This window comes from Pteropus vampyrus, unplaced genomic scaffold, assembly GCF_000151845.1.
Source record: "Pteropus vampyrus isolate Shadow unplaced genomic scaffold, Pvam_2.0 Scaffold461, whole genome shotgun sequence".
In the NCBI taxonomy this organism is placed as follows: Eukaryota; Metazoa; Chordata; class Mammalia; order Chiroptera; family Pteropodidae; genus Pteropus; species Pteropus vampyrus.
Window position 1 is genome coordinate 2,155,720 of NW_011889242.1, and position 9,169 is coordinate 2,164,888.

Below are 9,169 nucleotides of genomic sequence, written 5' to 3' on the forward strand. Positions count from 1 at the left end.
AGCCCAATAAAAATGATCAGTGGCCTTGATGATAACAAAAGTGATGCGGCCAGGATTTTTTAAAAGACGCTCAAATTCCCTTAGCTGTCCTGCGTCTCTCCATCCTACTCCAGCCACAGTCTTGTTCTTTCTCTTCCTTTCCCCGTGGAGGGAGAAAATCAGTAGAGGATAATGGGGGAAGGAGAGGTAAAGCCGGTGGAGGTGACGTGGGAGGACTTCCACAACACCAAGGGGCTCAGGCTGCAAAGCTTGGCAAGTGAGAGCGGGGAGCCTGATGGCAGTGGGAGACAAGGCCTGCTGGGAAGCCCGTTCTGCTACTAGGGCCCCTGTGAGGAGTCCCAGACAGCACAGGGTCTAAGCCAGGCCCTGGGGACCAGTACTCTGTCTGCTGTCACTCCTTTCTGCTTCTCTCCCACCCTGGTGCACTACAGTGCCCTCTGTCCCAAGACTGGCTACCCCAGCAAGCTTTTCCTCTATCTCCCAAAATATGATGATCCCCTTTTTATTTTCCAAGATAACAAACACCTAATATTTATGAGAGCTTTAGAACAAAGTTCTTAGAGTCAGTGTCCCTAGTTTCTGACCCTTTTCCTTAGGTGGCCAGCTAAAGCTGAACTCTCCTGGGCTCTGTCTCTTACCAAGCAGTGAACTGAGGCAAAGTGCTTAGCCTCCAAGGGCCTTGCTTGCTTCATTTTTAGGACGAGGATGAAGATCCCCTTCTCACTGGACTGAAAGGACTAAATGAGCCTGTGTCTGAAAGCTGCTCCCTAAACGTTGATTTCTTCTCCTTCTCCCAGGCCAGGACTTTCATGGGACATCTCATTCATTTATTCATTCATGCATTTTTATATTTTTACTGGGCTTTTAAAATTGCTAAGTTATACATGTTCATTGCAACACACTCAAAGAACACAGGTTATGTAAAGTAAAAAATAGAAGGTCCCCTCACTCCCCATTCCACTGCCCAGGGACTATTTTTCTGTAAAGTATTCCATCACCATCTGCTTCTTCATTTTCTTCTCTTTTCTACTTTGGACTGGAGGCCATTTCCCACTGGGTTGAGAGACCCTCAAGGCCAAAACTGTGTCCTAGTCATCTCTGTATCAGGATGCTGGCATTCTATCTGTACTTATGGCAAGAATTGGATTTTCCTTAAAAAGGGGGTATAGGAGTAATAGCTTTGGGGGCCAAGGGTGGGAAAAGAGGAGGAACCATTTAGCCAGTAGCTTTATATATAAAATAGTAACTGAGAAAACTCTTTCACAGGACTATGTTGATGTAATTTCTCCTCTATCCTATTTCTTAAAAAAAAAAAAAAACTGATCTTAATCCAACTACACTGATTTTTTGCCCGATTCACAATTTGAAAAATACTGATCTCATGCATGGCTCATGGGCACTGGAATTGCCTTTGGAGGAAGCTTGGAAGGACGGGTGGGCTAGAATGTTCTCTATGTAAATGGCACCACTCCCACAATGCCTGGCATAATCCACATGAGGCAATAAATCACCTCAGGTCAGCAATGAGGTGAGTTCCGGATTCCTGAGACTTATTGTCTCCCAGACCAATCCAGAAAAAGAGACCCCCTTTGAGATCTTCTTTCCCAAATGTCTAGATCTCGTAGGTTTGTCCCTATACCTGCCAAGGCACCAAATCCCTGGAGAGCCTCCAGCTACCAGCTCGCTTTGCAGGGCCTCAGGGCCTTTACCTTTAACATGAGGGCACTGGATCAGATAATCGTTTCTACCTTAATTGAAAGTCTTTGATGTAGAATTCTCCCTGGGCAACCTAGGGAGGAAGGTAAAGGCTAGATTAGCAAGAGCAGATGTGGGCATTTGTTCTGATCTGTCCAGCTTCCTGTCCTCTTCTTCAGAGAACAGTACTACTCTCTTCCCTCTGGGGACTAGTCCTACCTCCACTTCCATGGGTTATAGTGGGGACAGTCAACTGACCAGGCCTGGACAAAAGCCACACTCAGTCAAGCAGCCACAACCACAGAGAGGGTATTCAAACTGGGAGATTAGGTAAAGAGAAATTAACCTTCTTCCCCACAACAATTGACCTAGGGTGGGCAGGACACCAAGAAGGGCCAATGAGGACTCCAGCCTGGGTTTTTATATCGAGGGAGGGCCCTTAAATGGAGATTCTAGAAGCTTCCCACTGCCTGCTACTCTGTCCCCTCTCCCTGCTGACTGCAGTATTTCTGTTCAGCCTCTCCGCAGCCCTGCGAGAGGGGGTACTGGGATCAGTATCCTTATACAGATGAGAAAAGTTTGATTTGGAAAGCTGAAGAAACATACTTGCGATGACACAAGAGTGATTCGATATTGTTCAAACCTGCCTGGACTCCAGACCTCAACCCCTGCACTGTGCTACCCCTTGGAGAACTGGGTTACAGGAAATGGGGCCGGAATCGGTTGATTGAGGAATGCAACTCAGTGGGGCCTTAACGTGGCATGGTTTTCTTTCTTTTCCAAGCAAGGCTCTTAACCAGTTTCTGTCAGCTTCCCTTTTCTCTTCCTACTTGAGGTGTTGGACGGATCCCACAGCTGTAGTGTGACATTTTGTGTCACAAGTCCAGCCAGGTCTGTGAAAAACTACTGTCTCGTTTCTGATTTACATCAACTGTGCCCTCTCCTATCATCCAGGCTTGGGGCCAGTTTCTGCCCCAAGGATGTGGAGCAGGAAGGACCTGGGTCAGCCTTTCCATCCTCCACTCACTGCAGCCAGTTGGGGGAAACAGGTAGTGTTTGTGTGTGTACATATGTCTGGTGTCAAGGGGAGAGGTGTGTTAGTTCTAGGACACTTCCCTCTTCCTTTTTAAAGTCAAACTTCTCTAGTGTTGGAGCCTGGTCGGGGAGAGAGGGGAAGAAGGGTAATTTCTCTTTACCTAATTCCCCAGTTTGAACACTTCTCTTTGTGGTTGTGGCTGTTTGATTAAATGTGGCTTGTTTCTGGTTATTGGTTTCTGATAGTAGGAGGAACAGCTCAGCCCTGTTGGACTCCTTTCTACTAGCTTTGTGCTGTTGGGGTGCCCTTTGCTTGTCAGGCAACCTCCCTTGGGTGAGCTCACCTACTGATTGCAGTATAGACCAACCTGACTGCTGACTCCTCTCTCTGCCCCAGGTCTCTCTCCAGTTTTCTCCTTCCTTTGCTCTAGTCATGGGCAGAACAAGTCTGCTGTTTGAACAGAGCTCTGATCATGGTATCATGTCAGTCCACCTTCCTGTAGCCAAAAAATTTTCTTAGAGCACCTCCTTCACTTGACGTCGAGAGGTGTGTTAGTTACCTATTACTGCATAACAAATTACCTCCCCCCCAGAACTTAATGGCTTAAAATAATTACCATTTATTATGGTACAGTTCCTGTGAGTCAGGAATTAGGGAGCTGGTTAGCTGGCTGGTTCTGGCTCAGAGTTTCTGATGAACTAAGGTCAAGATGTTGACTGGGGCTGCAGTCATCTGAAAGCTCGATTGGGGCTGCTCACTCACATGGCTGTCGGCAGGAAGCCTTGGTTCTTTGTCATGTAGACCTGTCCATAGGGCTGCTCAGAATATAACTGGCTTTCCCCAGAGTAACTGACCCAAGAGTGAAAGACCAAGATGAAAAACACATGTCTTTTATGACCTATCCTTAGAGATGATATACCACCATGTCTTTTATGTTCCATTGGTCACATGGACCCAAATTGATACAGTGTGGGAGGGAACTATGCAAGGGCATAAGTAGCAGGTGGCAGGCGTCACTAGGGGCCATTTGGAGCCTGGCTATCCTAGGAGGTGAGGGAAAATCCCCTCTATTGATCAACTGATGAACTTTCCCCAACCAGACCCCCAACAGCTTCTCTTAATGACTGGGAATATGGTCTTACTGGGGTGATGGTTGGGGTCAGAGGGCCTGTTCTTTGCTTTGATGTACCATAGACACATAAATTAAAATCAAACCACCAAAATTAAACTATTGATCTTTCCTCCAAAACCTATATTGCTTATAACTCCCTTTTATCAGCTCATGGCAATTCCATTTTTCTAGTTGCTGTGACCAAAAATCTTGGAGTCATTCTTATTCTTCTTTCTCTCATATTTCTGTTTGATCCATCAGCAAATCTTGTTGGCTGTCCTTTGAAAATCCAGCTAAAATCCAGCTACCTCTCCCTACTTCTGCTGCTACCCCCAGGCCCCAGGCCCCCTTTTTTCTCGCTTGGATGAACAATATACCTGGTCTCCCTGCTTCTACCCTTCCCCTCCTACAGTCTGTTCTCAAGCCAGAAGCCCAAGTGATCTTTTTAAAACATAAATTAGATTATAAACCTCTTCTGATCAAACCCTCCAGAGCCCTTGGTTTCTTTCAAAGTAGTAGCCAAAGCCATGATGTTGGCCCACAAACTAAACTGGTTTAGTCTTTTTTTGAAAATATGCAATAATGTTTAACTGATTTTATTTTTTATAAATTTATTTATTTTAATTAGTTTCAAGTATATAGTACATTGGTTAGACATCTATATAGTTCATAAAGTGATCTCCCCAATTGCTCCCTCTCTCCCCTGGCCCTCCACCTAGCCAACATATTAATGCTAACTGAACTCCCTATGCCATGCTCCCCATCCTCGTGACCATCTATCAACTACTAATTTGTACTTCTTTAATCCTTTGCCCCATTCTCCCAGCCCCCAACCCCCTCCCCTCTGTCCATCACTAACTGATTTTATTATTATTTCATTAGTTTAATTAAATTTATTGGGAGTAACATTGTTAATAACATTATATAAATTTCACGTGTACAATTTTTTTAGCAATAACTAACTAAATTTAAAATTAAAAAAATTTTTCATTTACAGTTAACATTCAATATTATATTAGTTTCAGTTACACAGCATAGTAATTAGACATTTATATAACTTATGAAGTGATCCCCCAATTAGTCTAGTACCCACCTGATATTGGGTGTATAGCTTTACAATACAGCATCTGTACACTCTGTTGTGTGCTCACTACCTGAAGCCTAGTCTCCTTCTGCTGCTACCCCCAGGTATATTTAACCCTCTTTACCCTCTTCGTCCTGCTCTCAGCCCCTCACCTCTTGTTCCCTCTGGTAACCACTATTCTGTTGTCTGTATCTATGAGTCGTTTTTGCTTGTTTGTTTGTCGCTTTCTGTTTTATATTGGAGTCTAGTTTTAATCCAATTAAAGGGAGGCAGAAAGTTCTTATTGGGGAAGTAATGTGATGGAAACTAATATTTTGGAAGGTTATTTGCTGGCAGTATGTTGGGTGGATGGGGTGAGGGACAGTCCAGTTAAGAAGCTGCCGTTGTGATCCAGATCTGAAAGCACAAATGGCAATAAAAAATAGCTTCCATTTATTGAGTGCTATGTACCAGGTACTGCCCTTTCCACTTCTTTCCTCCTTTAAATATTTATAGCAATATTATGGAGTAGGTGTTATTATTGTTCTCCTTTAGCAATTAGAAAAACTGGGTCCCAAAGAAGTTAAATAACTTTCCCAAGGTTATACAACTAGGCAAGGTCAACAGAACCGAGAACTGAAACCCAAACCTGCCAACATCCAATGCATTCCAAGCTGTTATTTTCATTGAGAAATACTGAAACCAAGGGATATTGTATAAGTCCCCATGATAGAATTTATAAATCTTTATTACAAAATGACCATGCATGAGTCTAGTTGTTTGAAAAAAATACCAAATGGAATACAATTTGAAGAAACACAAACACATTTTTGCAAGTGGGCTCCTTACACATTAATCTTCAGTTTTTATCCATCAATCTTTAGTTTAACCTTGACTTCCTGGCTCTCCCCCAGAGCCAGCAACCCTCAATCTGACTGGCTTTTGAAGTAGCTGCCATCAGGCTGGCTCAGGACTCCAGGCCAGGTGAACTTGAGAGCCCCAGGATGGCTTCCTAGACCCTACAGCTCCCATCAGTCCTGCAGATTCTGCCATTCCTTGTGGTGATGGGCTCTGCCCGCTGCCAGAATGGGTATTTCCAACCTCATCAACTCCGCCCACTGACTCTTACCAGAGTCACAGCTCAGCCATCCTCATGCCCTTTTCCACCCATGCAGCTCCCGGAGAGAGGTCGGGGCTCCTACATCCATCCATCTTCCACAGGGAGAGGGTAGATGAGGAGAATTATACCCCCCGGGCCTTTTCTCAGCTGTTGGATCTTTGAAGCGATAGTTGATCATGTTTCTAAGTATAAACCCCAGTGATGGGATTTGCACGTTACCCACTTCTACTCTGTGCCCCAGACCCCTGGGCAGTACCCTCAAGCCAGCCAGTGGCTCCTATGTCAATTATACATCTACTTCTGACACCTGTACTTCCTTCTAAAGGGGCCAAACCCACTTTCCCAAAACACATTTCAGAACACAAGCAGGCCAGCCATAACAAAGCTTTACAAACAATAGGAATTCGTATACTTATAGAACTCTCTAGAGTCTACAGTGTGCCTGTGCCTTCTTGATACAATCTTTCATGTATTGGCTGTCAACAATCTAGAGTGGTAGGTGTCATCACTCTCAACTGGATTGGATTTGAGGCTCAGAGAGGGTACGCAATGTGCCCAAGGTCATATAATAGAGCTGGATCTAAAAAAAGCAGATATTTCCACTCCAACTCAAATATGCCAAGGTTCAGTTCCCTCTCGCCTACCTCATTCCGCAATTCTTGGTGAAACTTATGTCCCAAATCTGTGACAAGTAGGCATCTGGATGCGTAGAGGCAGTCTCTAAATTGTGGGACTTCTGCCTGCTGATTAGAGATCTGGTCCTCAGTTCATTGTTTTATTTCCATTCACTGATGTGTAAAGAGATTGGGGATGGTAAGTCACACCCACTAAGCAAGTAATTAAGTGATAAACCCAAATGTTAACTTCTTAATTAATATATGAATATTAGCAATAAAATATGATAATACAAATTTCTTGCTATACTCAGAAATTAAACTGCTGGGAAGGCTAGAATGTTAAATGGGAAGTCCCTATGAATGTGAGGCTTGATTCAAATAACCGACACAGACGCTTGGGAATACTCTCTGCCCTGGACAAAATTGACATGCTCTAACATATTTTCTCCCCTGACTGTTCTTTTTCTAGACTGCAGACTCCTCTCTTTTTAGTTATGACAACACTACATTGGATGGGTCACAATGAACTTTGCTAGATTATAGTTAATTACAGTTTTCATTCCCTGGAGGAAATTTAGAAAACACCACAAATGCATACCCAGCACATTTCCTAATCATCTCCAAGGGGGATTTTTAAAAACCTTTTTATTATGGCAACTCTCAAACACACACAAAGCTACAGGGAGTCCCCACATCCCCATTAGCCAGCTTCAACATTGATCAACATCCCGCTGCCTTTTTTTTTCATCTATCCTTCTCTCCCCCGCCCCGCCATACACGATTTTTCCCTAGAGTATTTTAAAGCAAATACTAAATCTTATCTCTCAGTTCAGGTGCTGTACCCTGTTTGAAATTTACTGTATAAACTGAGCACAGATGTCCTAGTCTTCAAGCACAGTACTGCCTGCCTTGTCCACCCCACTGAGATGTTGTGGCAGTGAAATGAGGTCTTGGATGGGAAAGGGCTCTGATTCTGGAAACTGGCTGCATATCAAATTCTCTGGGGGGAGAGTTTCAAAACCAAGGCCCCAGGCCCTGCCCCAGACCTATGAATCAGGTGTCTGGGAATGGGACCCAGGCATCTGGGTGCACCCAAAGCTATTTAATTGTGGCTTGTTGGGAGGCCAGAATTTGTAAGTCACACAGGAAAGTAGCTAGTTACTGTTAGAGTTACTGTCCCCTTCTATGCTCCAGGGTCTACTCAGAGGACTGGAGGGGCAGGAGGGTTGAGCCGAGTCAGCTCTGACTTTCAGGGTGAAGATGGGCCCAACCTCAAGGCTCCACCCATGTCCCTGAGGAGGGTGGAATGGTCTACCTGGGATTGGGACGGCTGACGTTAAGCCCTGCCTTGGGTCCTAGATTTGGGATGGGAGTGGATTTAAATGGAATGACGGGGTTCAGAAGTGAAGAGTGCGAGGGAAAGGATGGGGTAAATAGACTGCCTTGGAGCCTCTGTCATAGGTGGGATCAGGCTAAAAGGTGCTCCTAAGTGAAGGCACCTGTTTGGCTTTAAAGACAGGAAAGTAGAGGACCACTCAGAACTGCTGGAATGCACAACTCACATTGTATATAAATGTCCCCCACCCCGGGGTGTGCAGCCCAAGATCTTGGGAGATGGTTCCATGGAGAAAAGAGTAATATTAAGCAGCTGACAGGATGGTCTGTCAACATCTGACCTGGCTTTGAGAAGGCACCTCTTGGTGTATGTAGAGCAGTGCTGGAGGGGATGTGGCTCCTTTTTCTCCTTCGTTCCACCTCCCCCGGACACCTTGACAGGTGCTGAGCTTTATCTGAAACCTGTACTTTTGGAAAGCAGCTTTGTGTCTCACCCTCCCACCCCATTTTGAGTTCTGAGTAATGGCTGACCTCAAAGGACTATCCTGCTCTAGAACGTTCGAAGTTAAGATGACCCACTTCCCCCTTTCCTCAGTAACTCAGATAAGACCCTCCCCATCCTCCTTGTGATGACCCCCTTGTTTACCTGCCTCTATATCAGCCCCCTTCCTTTTCTCAGTAGTTCCTCATGAGTGAGCATTCTCCCTATAATAGTCTGAACAAAATCATCTGGTTTAATGTCCTGTGCATTTCATCTTTTTCATGCTCTCCATTATTTCCCTTTACTTCATCTTAATGAATTTTACAGTGAGAGATCTGCTGAAATAACCTATCGAAAATGCAGTTGATAGATCTTACAACAGTATGAATGCACTTAATGCCTCTGACCTGAATACTTAAAGTTGGTTAAAATGGTAAATTTTGTATAATGCATATTTTACCACAATAAAAAATTACAGCTAACAGAGAAATGCAATGGAAAGAATTTTATGCAAAACAATCAGAACTCCTACTGTGTGCCAGGTGATGGGATAGAGAAAGGAGAAATGGGCGGGGCCTGGGATAGGAAATGAGTAAGACCTGCTTCCTGTGGTCCAGGAGCTCTCGGCCTTGCTGGGGAGACAAACACATAATCTGCTGGTTGAGCTACATAATTCATGGTGACACATCATAATAGATGTGTACGATCTGA